This window comes from Phlebotomus papatasi, chromosome 3 (assembly GCF_024763615.1).
Source record: "Phlebotomus papatasi isolate M1 chromosome 3, Ppap_2.1, whole genome shotgun sequence".
NCBI lineage: Eukaryota > Metazoa > Arthropoda > Insecta > Diptera > Psychodidae > Phlebotomus > Phlebotomus papatasi.
The window spans coordinates 63,953,460-63,970,070 of record NC_077224.1 but is presented as its reverse complement, the minus strand read 5'-3'; the positions used below and the strand labels follow the sequence as shown (position 1 = coordinate 63,970,070).

General features: G+C 29.3%; 1 long non-coding RNA gene across 1 annotated transcript; it reads right to left on the bottom strand.

Moving 5' to 3' along the window:
- Positions 1-6,505: 6,505 nt before the first annotated feature.
- On the bottom strand, positions 6,506-11,930 carry LOC129807180 (uncharacterized). Its single transcript, XR_008752248.1, has 4 exons — positions 11,729-11,930; positions 11,081-11,301; positions 8,727-8,897; positions 6,506-7,102 (listed from the first exon to the last, which is right to left on the bottom strand). It is a non-coding gene; the product is annotated as an uncharacterized LOC129807180 (long non-coding RNA).
- Between the last annotated feature and the right edge of the window lie 4,681 nt (positions 11,931-16,611).

Genomic DNA, 16,611 nt, shown 5'->3' with positions numbered 1-16,611 from the left:
TTTCGGAAAAGTGATTCTGTAAACTTGACATTGCCATGTGGAATTGAGAGATGTGACACATTTGAGATTTTTGGCAGTTCAAGTGACAATGAATTTTATAAAACAAATCATCCAAAACGGACTGTATTTGCATAATATCACTAAGGAAGATCTCGTGGCACAATAGGCAAGACCGGCAAGATCATTGGGTATTGGGCGGTGAAATCTCTGGCTCGACTCTCACAGTTGTGAGTTCGATTATGCAAAATTGATTATAGGGTGAATTGTGGAAAGCGAGACACTTAAGAAAAAGTTCAATTTCAAATGCATTTTTAAGCGAAATAAATATTTATTATTTTAATTTAATTTGCATCATGAGATTGCTTGTGAAATCTTCTAACAGAATCTTAACAGTTTTTATTAGAATTTTCAACCAATTAATTAGAATAGACAATCAAATTAGAAAACAACACATTTTGAAAAAATGGAGAAAAATTTGGAAAGTGGGACAAAAACTTTTGGAAAGATGGACATAGTGATATTAATGACAAAATATTATACGAAATATGTAGAAAATCAATTGTTGGTGGTTTTCTGGGTATACTTGCACATTGAATGGTTATGTTAATCCTTGCTTTATGTCTGGGTAACACTTGAGGAATCCTAATTACGAAGAACTTCCTGGACGTCCAACCAAAAAGAGGTTCAGTAAATTTCACATAGGCGCCCCGATTTGTTAGGTTTAAAGCGGATGCAACTTTTTAGCACACTTTAATACCCAATCCGCATCCAGGTCCTTTGGCATTGGTACACAGAGAAAAATATGCCACTAAAAACAAGAAAAATCACTCTAAAAATAGGCTAAATTTTGCTCCAAGCAACTAACTTTCTTATTTTTAGAAATATTTCTCAAAATTTCCTAAAATGACAGTACTTGATTCAAGAAAATATTTCTTAAAACTTTCTAAAACTACTCCCTGAATTTTAGTTCATATGGGATTGATTTTAGAAAATGTCCGGTTGATCTTAGAAGTTTTATAGGATCAATTCTAGAAACCTTCAGTTTGATTTTAGAAACTAAATACTTACCTCTAGAAATTTTCGGTTCGATCTTAGAAATTTCGTGGGATCAATCCCAGAAACCTCCTGGGTTGAATTTAGAATCTATATACTTACTTTTAGAAATTCTCGAGTTGATTTTAGAAAATATATGAGATCAATTCCAGAAACCTCCCGGGTTGAATTTAGAAACTATATGCTTGTTTTTAGAAATTTTTGGGTTGATTTTAGAAAATTCGTAGGATCAATTCCAGAAACCTCCTGGGTTAAATTTAGAAACTATATACTTATTTTTAGAAATTTTCGGATTGTTTTTAGAAATTTCATAGGATCGATTCCAGAAACCTCCAGGGTTAAATTTAGAAACTACATACTTATTTTTAGAAATCTTCGGGTTGATTTTAGAAATTCCATGGGATCAAATTTAGAAATTCGCTGGGTTGAATTTAGAAACTATATACTTATTTTTAGAAATTTTCGGATTGTTTTTAGAAATTTCATAGGATCGATTCCAGAAACCTCTTGGGTTAAATTTAGAAACTACATACTTATTTTTAGAAATCTTCGGGTTGATTTTAGAAATTCCATGGGATCAAATTTAGAAATTCGCTGGGTTGAATTTAGAAACTATATACTTATTTTTATAAATTTTCGGGTTGATTTTAGAAATGTCATAGGATCGAATCCAGAAACCTCCAGGGTTGAATTTAGAACCTAAATACTTATTTTTAGAAATCTTCGGGTTGATTTTAGAAATTGCATGGGATCAAATTTAGAAATTCCCTGGATTGAATTTAGAAACTATATACTTATTTTTAGAAATTTTCGGGTTGATTTTAGAAATGTCATAGGATCGAATCCAGAAACCTCCAGGGTTGAATTTAGAACCTAAATACTTATTTTTAGAAATTTTTGGGTTGATTTTAGAAATGCCATGGGATCAATTTTAGAAATCTCCTAGGTTGAATTTAGAACCTAAATACTTATTTTTAGAAATATTCGGGTTGATTTTAGAAATTTCATAAGATCAATTTTAGAAGTCTCCTGGGTTGAGTTTAAAACCTAAAGACTTATTTTTAGAAATTTTTGGGTTGATTTTTAGAAATTCCATAAGGTCAATTTTATATACCTCCTGGATTGAATTTAGAACTTAAATACTTATTTTTAGAAATTTTCGGGTTGATTTTAGAAATTCAATGGGATCAATTTTAGGTACCTCATGGGTTGAATTTAGAAATTAAATACTTATTTTTAGAAATTTTCGGGTTGTTTTTAGAAATTCCAGAAGATCAATTTTAGATACCTCCTGGGTTGAAATTAGAAAATAAATACTTATTTTTAGAAATTTTTGGGTTGATTTTAGAAATTCCAAGGGATTAATTTTAGATACCTCCTGGGTTGATATTAGAAAATAAATACTTATTTTTAGAAATTTTTGGGTTGATTTTAGAAATTCCAAGGGATTAATTTTAGATACCTCCTGGGTTGATATTAGAAAATAAATACTTATTTTTAGAAATTTTCGGGTTGATTTTAGAAATTCAATGGGATTAATTTTAGATACCTCCTGGGTTGAATTTAGAAATTAAATACTTATTTTTAGAAGTTTTCGGGTTGATTTTAGAAATTCCATAAGATCAATTTTAGATACCTGCTGGGTTGAAATTAGAAAATAAATACTTATTTTTAAAAATTTTTGGGTTGATTTTAGAAATTCCAAGGGATTAATTTTAGATACCGTCTGGGTTGAATTTAGATATTAAATACTTATTTTTAGAAATTTTCGGGTTGATTTTAGAAATTCAATGGGATTAATTTTAGATACCTCCTGGGTTGAATTTAGAAATTAAATACTTATTTTTAGAAGTTTTCGGGTTGATTTTAGAAATTCCATAAGATCAATTTTAGATACCTGCTGGGTTGAAATTAGAAAATAAATACTTATTTTTAAAAATTTTTGGGTTGATTTTAGAAATTCCAAGGGATTAATTTTAGATACCGTCTGGGTTGAATTTAGATATTAAATACTTATTTTTAGAAATTTTCGGGTTGATTTTAGAAATTCCAAGGGATTAATTTTAGATACCGTCTGGGTTGAATTTAGATATTAATGGCTCGGGCACACCTTTTAGATCAAGAAAATTTCATGAAGTCGAATTTCGGATCCCTTTCTTTCTCACATGTTTTGCATATGACTATCTCATTCTCTCGCACTCTTCTTCTTCTCTTAAACATCACTCCAAATTCAATTTAGCTCAATCGAATTTGGTATGAGAAAAAATGAGATAGTCATATGTAAAACATGTGAGAAAGAAAGGGTTTCGAATTTGGACTTCATGAAATTTTCCTGATCTAAAAGGTGTGCCGGAGCCATAAATACTTATTTTTAGAAATTAACAGATTGATTTTAGAAATTTTGCAGCATTAATTGTAGAAACCGATTAGGTTGATTTTTGAAACAGAGTACTTAATTTTAGAAGTTTTCCAAAAGTCCATTTTTTTGGTAGATTTTAGAAACTAAATACTTAATTTTTATAAATTTTCAAATAGATTTTAGAAATTTTTCAAAATCAATTCTAGATTCCTACTGGGTTGATTTTAGAAAAGAGATATTTAATATTAATAATTCTCGTATTAATTTTAGAAATTTTTCAGAGTTAATTCTAGAAGGCTTATGGGCTAGTTTTAGAAACTGAAAACTTAATTTTAGAAATATTTCAAAAAACATTGAAGGATAATTTTTAGCAGCAAAATGTATTTAATCTGAGAAGTTTTAGGGCTAGACGTCTGCCTCTTTTCTATCGGTTTCTTTTATTTTGGATAATTTTTCCTTCTTTTCGAACTCCAATTAAATTAGAGGTTTCATATTCATTTGCTGGACGAATTCATGTCAGAACATAAAATTTTCAGCGACAAATTTGAACTCGAGACCTTATAATCGTGCAGTATTGATGAAAATTTTCATCTCCTTTCAGAAAAATAGCATTCTTCTTATAATAATTCATTTTATTTTATTCATTATATCCTATTTTTTTTTTAATTATATGAGCTTCAAAACTGAGGCTTATCAACATTCCGCATGATATGGCTTAGTTGATCTAAGATATTTTAAAAAGGGTTGCAAAGCATCCCAGGCTTTGCATATTGCTCGAACTTGTGACTTATGTGCTGGACACACTTACAACTAAAGTCCAGAGACAACTAAGCTCGTTCATAGCCAAGTTAGTTCCTCATACACTACAAATGAGCCTTCACATTTACTGGCACTTACAAAACATAACTTTCGTGGGTTTTTATGCAGATATTTCTACTGAAATGCACTAGTATACTTCTATTAAAATGAATCTACTTTTTAATTTACTTCACAATTCACATATAACAACAAGAATTATTTACTAGAATCGCCTAAATTGGCTTGAGTTGTGAGTTGGCGTCCATCTCACAAATAATTGTAATTAAGCATAATTATTGTACGTGTAGTGAATGAATTTACAAATAGTTTCATTTTCAGAGGAGTACTAGCGTATTTCAGTAGAAATATCTACATAAAAACCCACGAAAGTTATGTTTTGTGGATACTAGTGAGTGCTAATCCTCGTTCGTAGTGTGTCAGGAACTGACTTGGCTATGAACTAGCTTAGTCGTCTCTGGACTTTAGTCCTAAGTGTGTTCAGGGCATAATGCCCTACACTTCAAAAATATTTCTGCATTATGTACCCTTTACCAATTTTCAACCGATTTGAACCGATTCATAAATCACTCAAAATATCAAAAACACAATCCAAAATAATTTTTGGAATAATAAAATTGATTTTTGGCCGAAAATTACTTATCGGTTCATAACTGGTTTCTTACCAGTTCATAACCGATTGAAACCAGATCAGAATTGAAAAAAAATTCCGAGGCCTTTTCTATAAGTTCGCACGGACAAACGAACAAAGAACATCACTCTAAAAAACTCGAAACTTTAGATTTCCAAAATTCTACCAAAATACGACCCCTTAAGTTTGAGAAGTCGAAATATGTATAATATAATAACTCAAAATCGAGGGATTATAACGCTTCTTTGAAATTACAAGGACCCAACTCACTTTTTACGATTTTGAGATTTCCATACATTTAGAAAGATAATTTAATAAATTTTCAGATGATATAAGTCATTAAATTTCGTTACTAGAAAAGTCTTTTTTTCAAAATTTTACTCTTTTCATTGCTAGCGAAATTTTGTTTGAAGTAAAGGGGCACAAAATAGATTTATGATTCAATTTTTTGTGAAATAAGGGACAAACTCAAGCAAGATGATTCCTTTTCATGCAGATTTCAGGAAAATTTACACATCATTTAGAATGACAAAGGGTTAACTAATAGGGTACCTTAAGCTAATTCAAAACCTGCTCCAAATGGAAACGTCATTGTTTTCATGATAAATACAGTAGGGGGAAGTGGGGCACCTTTAAAAGCGGGGCACTTTTGAAATTGGGATTTTTCAACTATTTTTAAATAAAATTGAGCCTCATTGTGATATAATTTAGCTTCTCGATCTATTTATGCAGATAAATTATATAACGATAAGGTTTAATTTTATTTAAAAATAGGTGAAAAATCCCAATTTCAAAGGTACCCTACTTTCAAAGGTACCCCTCTTCCCCCTACTAAATTATAATATTTATATATTTTCTATACTACAGTTTATTTATTTAGTTAATTTTACTCCAATTCAAGTGAAAATCCATTCATATTCACAAATTTGAATTTCTTAATTTCTCAGAAAAATTAATAGTGTACCTTTTCACCATTGAATTTTTCATCGATCGACCATGTTTTCCAATGAAAAACACAATGAGGTGACTGTTGTTTATTCGTTTTGTTTAACATTTATGTCATATTTCTGGATAATTTTAGTTGAATTAAGTGCTAATTTTTATTGTTAACGGTACGTGAAGTTTTCAAATGAAATAATTACCTATTTCGTGAACAAAAAGGGTTTTTCTGAAGTGTTTGCAAATGCATCAATAGGAAACCCCGGAAATATTATTTTTTTGGAGAGATTTTCTTATTGTTTTAGGTGGGAAAGGAGAAAAGATCAGAAATAAGTACAAAACCTGCACTCAAGAGCAACTCAACAAGGTTTTGAAGCCTTTCGTCGCGGTTTCACTTACACTGTTTGTCTCCAATTAGAAAATTTCCCTTGTCTTCATTTGGATTAATTTGTTTCCAATAGAATCATTTTTCACTTGTGTGTTTTTCTTGTATTTTTAAGAAGTTTTCAAATTATATTTAAAGAATTTTCACTAAACAGTAACATTCTAGAAGAGTCAAGGAACAAATTTATGTAATTCTCTTCAGAAAAAATATGAACTTAATGTGTTGAAACTTCCGTCAAAGTTTAAGCGTCTGGAAATGGTTTTGAATTAGGACATTTACCCTAAACATAATTTGGAAAGGTAAAAATATGTTTGTTTCTGTGTTTATATTAATGCACAAACAAATAGAAAAAAATGCTTAAGTTGTTTTCGTTCAGTCATTGAATTGAGATAATTATTTACACAAAGTTGAATCTTGCATACTGTCTCCTGAAAAATGGCTCAAAATGAGTTGGCCCCTTTAATTTACAAGGAGCGATATATTCTGCTCTCTTTGTGAAGGTCTTAATTAGTCCTAGTCAATATTTCCCAAAAATATCTTGATTGATAAGAAACTAGATAAATTAAGCCATATGGCTAAGTCTAAGGTTTGAAGCCCGTATATAACTACGTTACATCAGTCTTTTGCAAAATGCTTTACTGTGAATTGAGCTATTGCCGTCCATATCGAAAAAAATGATTGTATAAAACTCCATACCTTGCTGTACTCTTCTGGATATTTTGATTTAAGCACAGTCCTTTATTTTAATTGCTCGAACTCCAAGATAGAGCAGTTTTCACAATCCATTTGAAACATTGTCCACGACGATTGCGATGATTTTCTGAGTATCTTTGAAAGTAGATTTGTATACCTTGGCGTTCTCCTTATACTGATCCGGTCGAAGCAGTCCATAGAGAAGCAGTATGAAATTGCAGTTTTTCTGGAATATATGAGATAATGTCATAATATACGACTTTTAGGGAAAGGGGAATTATATTTTAGACAGCTTTTTATATCGGAAACTGCTATTAAATTTAATAATGTTTTTAGGATATTTGAATAATAGTACTACTGATAGTACTTTTTACTATTAAATTTTTTAATGTTTGCGGGTTTAGAATTGCTTTGAACTGATATACAGTAGACTCTCAAATTCGCGTACAGTAGACTCTCTCTCAATCGGGAATATGGGGCAAAATGTCATCCGGTTTAGCGATAGAATTGAGCGTCAAAGCCTTTGTAAATTCCACAAAAAGCGCTCAATTATAAAGAATCGCGATAAAATAGGAAGAACTACAGCGAATTTGAGCAAATTACTTTCATAATTCAACGTGAAAATTGTCAATAAAATTTGTCGCCCGATTGAAAAAGACCCGATTGAGTGAGAGTCTACTGTATTTGGAAAATAATTGTGACCCGAATTACAGAGAAATTCGGGAAACTAACTTTTTTAAATGCAACGATTTTTTGTTCATCTGTGTACTTATATAAATTTTACGTACCCATATTTATGGTGAATTTCATGATAACCCCTAATTAATGCAAAATCACATCATATGTAAGACTAACCATGACAAAGTTGAGCATATTTGCTTCATTAGAAAACTTAAAAAAAATATCGATGAACTTTTTTAAAATTTAACTGTTGCCTGAATTAAAAAGTACAGTAGAGTTTCTCAAATTTGAATCCCTCTAATTCGAACGAGGGTTGGATTTAAAATGTCAATTGTAGGGTTATGTTAAAAAAAATCGTGTTGTGGATGATTAAAAATCATATTTCTGTGCTATTTCCTGAATATTTACACACATTATGTGCGAATAAAATGAAAAAAAAGTATGTTACCACAAAGACTTGTGAGAAATTACGGGTATTTGATTCAAAGTGCAATTTAATCTCACATAAATTCAGTTAGTTTTAAAAATATCGTTCGAATTTGGGAGGTGAGAAATGTCAAAAATACCCCCCAATCGTTCGAATTTGAGAGACTCTACTGTAGTCCTAACTTAAAAGAGCCGAATTAGCGAGAGTCTACTGTAGTATTAAATACTCAAAATATTGCTCAAATTTCTTTGAATTTCTGATAAAAATTACTTCTCGCTTCATAGTCGACTCGTTAGCAATTCCTAGCCGATTGGAGATAATTAAAAAAAGCTGAGATTGTAAAGAATCTCAGCTAAAAGAAAAGTTTAAAGAAAAGTCAAGTTCCTCAAGCTTCCTGTTTGAATAGAAACCATTTGTAGCTTCCAAGATATTACCGTACAAAATCAAAAGGAAAAACAAAGGTTTGTGAGAAAATACGAGAACTTGTGCTTTTAGGAAAGGAGTTTTCTTGAAAACAGTGGCGACGAGTGCAATGAGGTTCAGTGATGGAAAATTAACAGTAGTAGGAATTGTTGACTAGAAAAGCCAAAAGACAAAACTGAAGAAACACGCAGGTGATGAAATATGTGGAACTATCGGAACTATCTATATACTGATCTCTTTCTTAAATTTAAATCAAAGTATTTTTACTATAACGTGACATGAATGGAGAAATTATTTTTTGTGTAAGGTAGCTACTTACCAGAATACTATTAACTGCAATGTCACACATGGTTTACGGGATAGTCATGGAAAATCTTTTTCCATAATTTTAAATCCATTTAAAATTGTATACGCAATTTATTAGGAACGCTTTTTGCGATATTGTGTGCATCATATATGTGAAGCGGCTCGTCTTTTTCAAGGTCGTTTTCTATAAAACAGGTAAGTGGAATATTATATTATTAAATTTTATAAAATCATAAAATCGAATATATTTAATACAAATATTAAGGGTGTCATCTCATCTCTGGTAAAGATAAATGTGTTTTTTAATTTTTTTGTAATTAAAGTTGAAATCACTTTTATGCACTTGTTAACTGAAAATATTTGGCTTTCAATTTAGGACGTACTTATCAAAAGTTCTGTTGACTAGAGCAAAAATGGGTTTTCCAAAAGGGTTTCCAAAAATCAGGTGCCCAAAATGGAATTTTTAAAATTTTTTAAACAAGATTGTAAAAAGTGTTCTAAACTTTCTAATGGTTAAAAGTCACTGCATGGTCTCTTCGCATTTACAATCGCATTTACAGCGACAATAAAGGTTTTATTTATTCAAAATTTCTATAGTATTCACGGTAATAGTCTTGCTAACATCTATTCAAGATTTGAACTCATTTTGACTCTTTGTTTATTTGCTATCCAAAGTTTTGTGTGACAGGTAAGAGAAAGTGAGATTTTTTTTGTGGAAAAAATCTCACTTCCAAAATCAAAAAAAAATACCGGTTTAAAGTAATCTGACTAAAATAAATTTATTTTTTTCTGAAAGATAGGGGAAGTGCTTATAATTTTGGACAGTCTGCATATAAGCATCGATATCCTAAGTTTGAAGTGCCATATTTTCAATACTAATTGACTTTTCTTGTTACTCTCTTTTCAGAAGGATTGTTTAGAAACTTGGCAAGCTATTTATCATCTCATTTTTACTAAAATTAGTTTTAATACGTTTAAAAATGAATTGATATGTAGAGGTGAATTTGACTCTTATTTTGGACAACTTGTTTATTAATTTTTACAACTTGTCTGTAAATTTGGACAGATAATCCGCCTCAACAGGATGCCCATTGTTCTTCATTTTATGAACCAATCTTACCAAGTCCTCTTCCTGGTCATGTAAGGGAAACGTGGAATGTCACAAGACGCCCAGAAACTTTCCATATCATTCATTAAAGTGAGTTGACTTCGGTACTCCAAGTACGTGCGGATTCGCTCATTCCCTGCCCTTTCCGGGAGCCTTTCAAGGCATTTCTCACTGCATCTCTTTCGTAGAGATGATGCTCCTTTGTTTCTCCAGGCATTTGTCCAACCTAGTCATCACAAAAGCTAAAACTTCACGAAATTTCGTGAGAAAAACACCTGTCCAAAATAAGAATCATCACCTCACTGGTGAATGTCTTAAAAAATTTCCCATTTTTCACACGAAAAATATAATTCACAAGGCAAATCTTACTTCAGGTCAAATGTACAAATCATCAGTAACGTGAATCAACACAATATTCAATGAATATTCAATAATATCACTCAAAAACAGCGAACAAACTTTGTTAGTACTTCACCAAAACTAAATAAGACTGAAGTAAGCCACGAAGTTCTGTCATATTTCTCGTAAGCAATTGCTCACACTGAATTTTCAACAAAGCAATTTCAACTCAAATCATATTCAAATTTTAACGTATTTAGTGTTAAAATATTCCAAAAAGAACAAATATTTAGATAGAATTCATTATTCATCAAATATTGGAATAAAAATCCATCATTTTAATCAATTTATTTTTAGTGTCCAAAATAAGAAACTGGACAAAATTAGAAGCATTTCCCCTATAACATTCTACTTTGTGTATTTTATTTAAAAGATTTCAAAGAATTAAATGTGAATTTTAGAAGCAAAAAGAGTTTGAAATTTTTTTTTATATTTCCGCATTTTTCGTCTAAACTAAAAGAGATAATGAAGAACGGATGGTATTTTTGAGTTTATTGAACCGTGATTAGTCTAGAAAAAATTATCACACTACATTTGTTTTGCATATTTCAAAGTTGGACGTTAGAAGGTTAAAATTTTGTTATTCTTTATACGTAAAAACATGAGTGCAATAATTTTTCTTCAAATATTTGTAAAAACAATGGAAAATATTTAAATTACTGTCTTCGAACCCCATGTAACCCCTTAATGTCTAGATTTTCTAACAAATTTTAATGTATTAAAAATAATTTTACAGAAAACAAAGATGAAAAATAAATTTTTTACGGTTCCAAACATTCCCAAAGAAAATTTTACAACAAATTTCAACTCGCAATTAAAACTTTATCATATAAAAAATTGTCTTTTGCAGAAGTACGTACCTAACAAATAGGAGGATGAGAATGTCCGAATTTGAGGCATCACTTGTTTCACGGGCTGCTACTGAGGCTCAAATGAGAGCTACTTATAGCACCAACTCCACCACCTGCACCACCAGCACCAACACCACTGATATTCCCGGATTTTGCAGGAAATCCTTGCAGAACCTGGGCCAAATCGTTTGACTATTTAGTTGTCCTTAAGGCGATTGTAGCAGGAGGTCCTGTGGTTGAAAGAAACAATTTTTTTAGTGCTTAGTGGGTTTGGTCAATTTCTCCAGAATAAAAATAAATATATTCCGCTATCTTATTTATTGCTAGAACCTTATTAGATAATAGATCATAAAGCATTGATCTTGGAAAGGTACGGAAAAAAACCAACAAAAAATCTGCATTTGTCAAATTTGCCCGCCAACTTTATCCCCCCACCCCCTTTCACAGCGCTGAGAAAACTTGGGATTTTGATTCCTTTTATGGACCTCTTGCAGCCCTGTCTGCCAAAAAATCTAGTCAACTAGATAAAACAACCACTCTAAATTTCTACGAAACATAGCTTCACATATTTCCGAAGCCCCAAAAGAAGTCTCACAACAGTCTTTATTTTCTAAAACGTTTGAAAAATGGCGTCAAGCAATGCGCGTGAATTTTTACCTTCCGCCGATAAACCACACAAACACGAGATTTTTCACCTTAATTACGATAAAAATACATTACTTCAAAGCACACTCACTTCCTTATAAATGTCCTTTACCAAATCACTTTGAAAACTACTTTTTTAATCAATTTTCACAGAACTTGAGCCGATTGAACATGCTCAGACACTGCACGCTGATGACTTGCAACTGGCGTGACATTATTGTCACAACTGGCACAACCCGGCTGTTCACATATTCACAGATTTTCACATATTCTCGACCAAAAATTCTGCATTTTTTGGTGAATTGTGCAAGATTTTTTTAAGAAAAAAAATTTATTTCCGAGGAAATATTCAATTAGAGATTTATTAAAATTTTCATTATTTATGAAAAATGTGTTTTTTTTTTTCTTTGCAATAAGCATATTTTCCTCAATTTTTTACATTCAAGTTTTGAAATTTGAGAAAACCGCTCCTGGGGCAGCCATTTATGTAATTTCTCACAAACCACGTCACAATTATTGTAATTGATCTCGGAACATGACATTTATGGTTTCCTTTTAGGCTATTTACGATAAATATAGTTGCTGATACATTAAAAAAAATATTTGTAAAAGTGCGGATCCCTCCACTACCACTTATTGAATTCACTAATTCTTAATAAGAACATCAAAAATGTTGTCTATATATATATTACATAGTAAAATAGGATTCTGATCAAAATCCAGAATGCCAAAATCTCGAAAGCCATAATTCCGGATGGGCCGAAATTCTGAGTAACCAAAATCCTGAAAATCTAAAAAAAAAACGGTACTTTTCATAGATTTTTTTTTATTGTCTCACGGATATGAATTTCGTGAAATTTTGAAGAAATTTTAATTTTTCTGTTTTTACTCATCTAACCTAAAAAATCGACTTCATCATAAGATCGACTTTAAATTTCAAGAAAGCATTCATGAAATTTTCATGAGTTCAGAAATCTTGGAAATTTGCATGAGACATTCCAAAATCACATGTCGTTTCAGAAATCAAAACAAAAGAAATATTTCATATGTATTGAAAATTTCATGAAATTTTGGAAATTTTGGAAATTTTGGAAATTTTGATGAAATTTTCCAAAATCATTTATGTCATTTAAAAAGTCGAAAAAACACATTCAATATGTATTGAAAATTTCATGAAATTTTGGAAATTTTGGAAATTTTGATGAAATTTTCCAAAATCATTTATGTCATTTAAAGTCGAAAAAAACACATTCAATGTATTGAAAATTTCATGAAATTTTGGAAATTTTGGAAATTTTGATGAAATTTTCCAAAATCATTTATGTCATTTAAAAAGTCGAAAAAACACATTCAATATGTATTGAAAATTTCATGAAATTTTGGAAATTTTGATGAAATTTTCCAAAATCATTTATGTTATTTAAAAAGTCGAAAAAACACATTCAATATGTATTGAAAATTTCGTGAAATTTTCATTAAGTTTTGATGAAATTTTTGATTTCCATGTTTCTTTCATATTACCCAAAAATAAACCTACAACATAAAATTGATTTTAAATTTGAATAAAACATTCTTGAAAATTTCATGAAATTTTGGTAATTTTGATGAAATTTTCCATAATCATTTAAGTCATTTAAAAAGTCGAGAAAGAACTCATTAAAGATGTATTTAAAATTTCGTGAAATGTTCATTGAAATTCCATTTCAAGCTAATTCCCTACGCTTGTGTAGGAAAAAACTCTTCAATATGGACGTAAATTTCTCTAATGTCTAGAGATCATTACCAAAAAACAATTCTACAACATAAAATCGACTTTAAAGTTTTTCAAACACTTTTCTGCATTTCTCGTTCAATTTTCTTCATTCTCAAGTAAAATTTCGAATATCTCAGTCCTAAAGAAGGTATTAAGGCAACGTAAATTTTTAGGCCTATATCTGAAATAGTTTCGGAGAAATGCAGAAAAGTGTTTGAAAAACTTTAAAGTCGATTTTATGTTGTAGAATTGTTTTTTGGTAATGATCTCTAGACATTAGAGAAATTTACGTCCATATTGAAGAGTTTTTTCCTACACAAGCGTAGGGAATTAGCTTGAAAAGGAATTTCAATGAACATTTCACGAAATTTTAAATACATCTTTAATGAGTTCTTTCTCGACTTTTTAAATGACTTAAATGATTATGGAAAATTTCATCAAAATTACCAAAATTTCATGAAATTTTCAAGAATGTTTTATTCAAATTTAAAATAAATTTTATGTTGTAGGTTTATTTTTGGGTAATATGAAAGAAACATGGAAATCAAAAATTTCATCAAAACTTAATGAAAATTTCACGAAATTTTCAATACATATTGAATGTGTTTTTTCGACTTTTTAAATGACATAAATGATTTTGGAAAATTTCATCAAAATTTCCAAAATTTCCAAAATTTCACGAAATTTTCAATACATATTGAATGTGTTTTTTCGACTTTTTAAATGACATAAATGATTTTGGAAAATTTCATCAAAATTTCTAAAATTTCCAAAATTTCATGAAATTTTCAATACATATTGAATGTGTTTTTTCGACTTTTTAAATGACATAAATGATTTTGGAAAATTTCATCAAAATTTCCAAAATTTCCAAAATTTCATGAAATTTTCAATACATATTGAATGTGTTTTTTCGACTTTTTAAATGATATAAATGATTTTGGAAAATTTCATCAAAATTTCCAAAATTTCATGAAATTTTCAATACATTGAATGTGTTTTTTTTCGACTTTAAATGACAAAAATGATTTTGGAAAATTTCATCAAAATTTCTAAAATTTCCAAAATTTCATGAAATTTTCAATACATATTGAATGTGTTTTTTCGACTTTTTAAATGATATAAATGATTTTGGAAAATTTCATCAAAATTTCCAAAATTTCCAAAATTTCATGAAATTTTCAATACATTGAATGTGTTTTTTTTTCGACTTTAAATGACATAAATGATTTTGGAAAATTTCATCAAAATTTCTAAAATTTCCAAAATTTCATGAAATTTTCAATACATATTGAATGTGTTTTTTCGACTTTTTAAATGACATAAATGATTTTGGAAAATTTCATCAAAATTTCCAAAATTTCCAAAATTTCATGAAATTTTCAATACATATTGAATGTGTTTTTTCGACTTTTTAAATGATATAAATGATTTTGGAAAATTTCATCAAAATTTCCAAAATTTCATGAAATTTTCAATACATTGAATGTGTTTTTTTTTCGACTTTAAATGACATAAATGATTTTGGAAAATTTCATCAAAATTTCTAAAATTTCCAAAATTTCATGAAATTTTCAATACATATTGAATGTGTTTTTTCGACTTTTTAAATGACATAAATGATTTTGGAAAATTTCATCAAAATTTCCAAAATTTCCAAAATTTCATGAAATTTTCAATACATTGAATGTGTTTTTTTTCGACTTTAAATGACATAAATGATTTTGGAAAATTTCATCAAAATTTCTAAAATTTCCAAAATTTCATGAAATTTTCAATACATATTGAATGTGTTTTTTCGACTTTTTAAATGATATAAATGATTTTGGAAAATTTCATCAAAATTTCCAAAATTTCCAAAATTTCATGAAATTTTCAATACATTGAATGTGTTTTTTTTCGACTTTAAATGACATAAATGATTTTGGAAAATTTCATCAAAATTTCTAAAATTTCCAAAATTTCATGAAATTTTCAATACATATTGAATGTGTTTTTTCGACTTTTTAAATGACATAAATGATTTTGGAAAATTTCATCAAAATTTCCAAAATTTCCAAAATTTCATGAAATTTTCAATACATATTGAATGTGTTTTTTCGACTTTTTAAATGATATAAATGATTTTGGAAAATTTCATCAAAATTTCCAAAATTTCCAAAATTTCATGAAATTTTCAATACATTGAATGTGTTTTTTTTCGACTTTAAATGACATAAATGATTTTGGAAAATTTCATCAAAATTTCTAAAATTTCCAAAATTTCATGAAATTTTCAATACATATTGAATGTGTTTTTTCGACTTTTTAAATGACATAAATGATTTTGGAAAATTTCATCAAAATTTCCAAAATTTCCAAAATTTCCAAAATTTCATGAAATTTTCAATACATATGAAATATTTCTTTTGTTTTGATTTCTGAAACGACATGTGATTTTGGAATGTCTCATGCAAATTTCCAAGATTTCTGAACTCATGAAAATTTCATGAATGCTTTCTTGAAATTTAAAGTCGATCTTATGATGAAGTCGATTTTTTAGGTTAGATGAGTAAAAACAGAAAAATTAAAATTTCTTCAAAATTTCACGAAATTCATATCCGTGAGACAATAAAAAAAAATCTATGAAAAGTACCGTTTTTTTTGAGATTTTCAGGATTTTGGTTACTCAGAATTTCGGCCCATCCGGAATTATGGCTTTCGAGATTTTGGCATTCTGGATTTTGATCAGAATCCTATTTTACTATGTAATAAGGGAAGTGTACCACGGATCGGAATGTTAAGAGACATGCTCCATATTTAGTTGAATATATGAGTTCCAAAACACTATTTGGTAATTTTTTACACGCCAATTGATATATTAGTGATCCATTTAATCATTTTCGTGTATTGACACTTTTTCTAATTACGGAGATTAATAATATATAGCTGTAATTGTAAGGATGCAATGTGTTCCGCGGATCGGAAGGGACTTAATCAGGTGTTCCACGGATCGGAAGGGGTGAGCCACGGATCGGCAGATGTTTTTGATGAGGATTCTCCTGCTTTCTTGGCATCTAAATCACTCTACAAGGCTTCTGAAGCTTCTTTGTCACCCTTACACTGTGCACTGTGTATTCACATGATACAACTTCTAAAATTG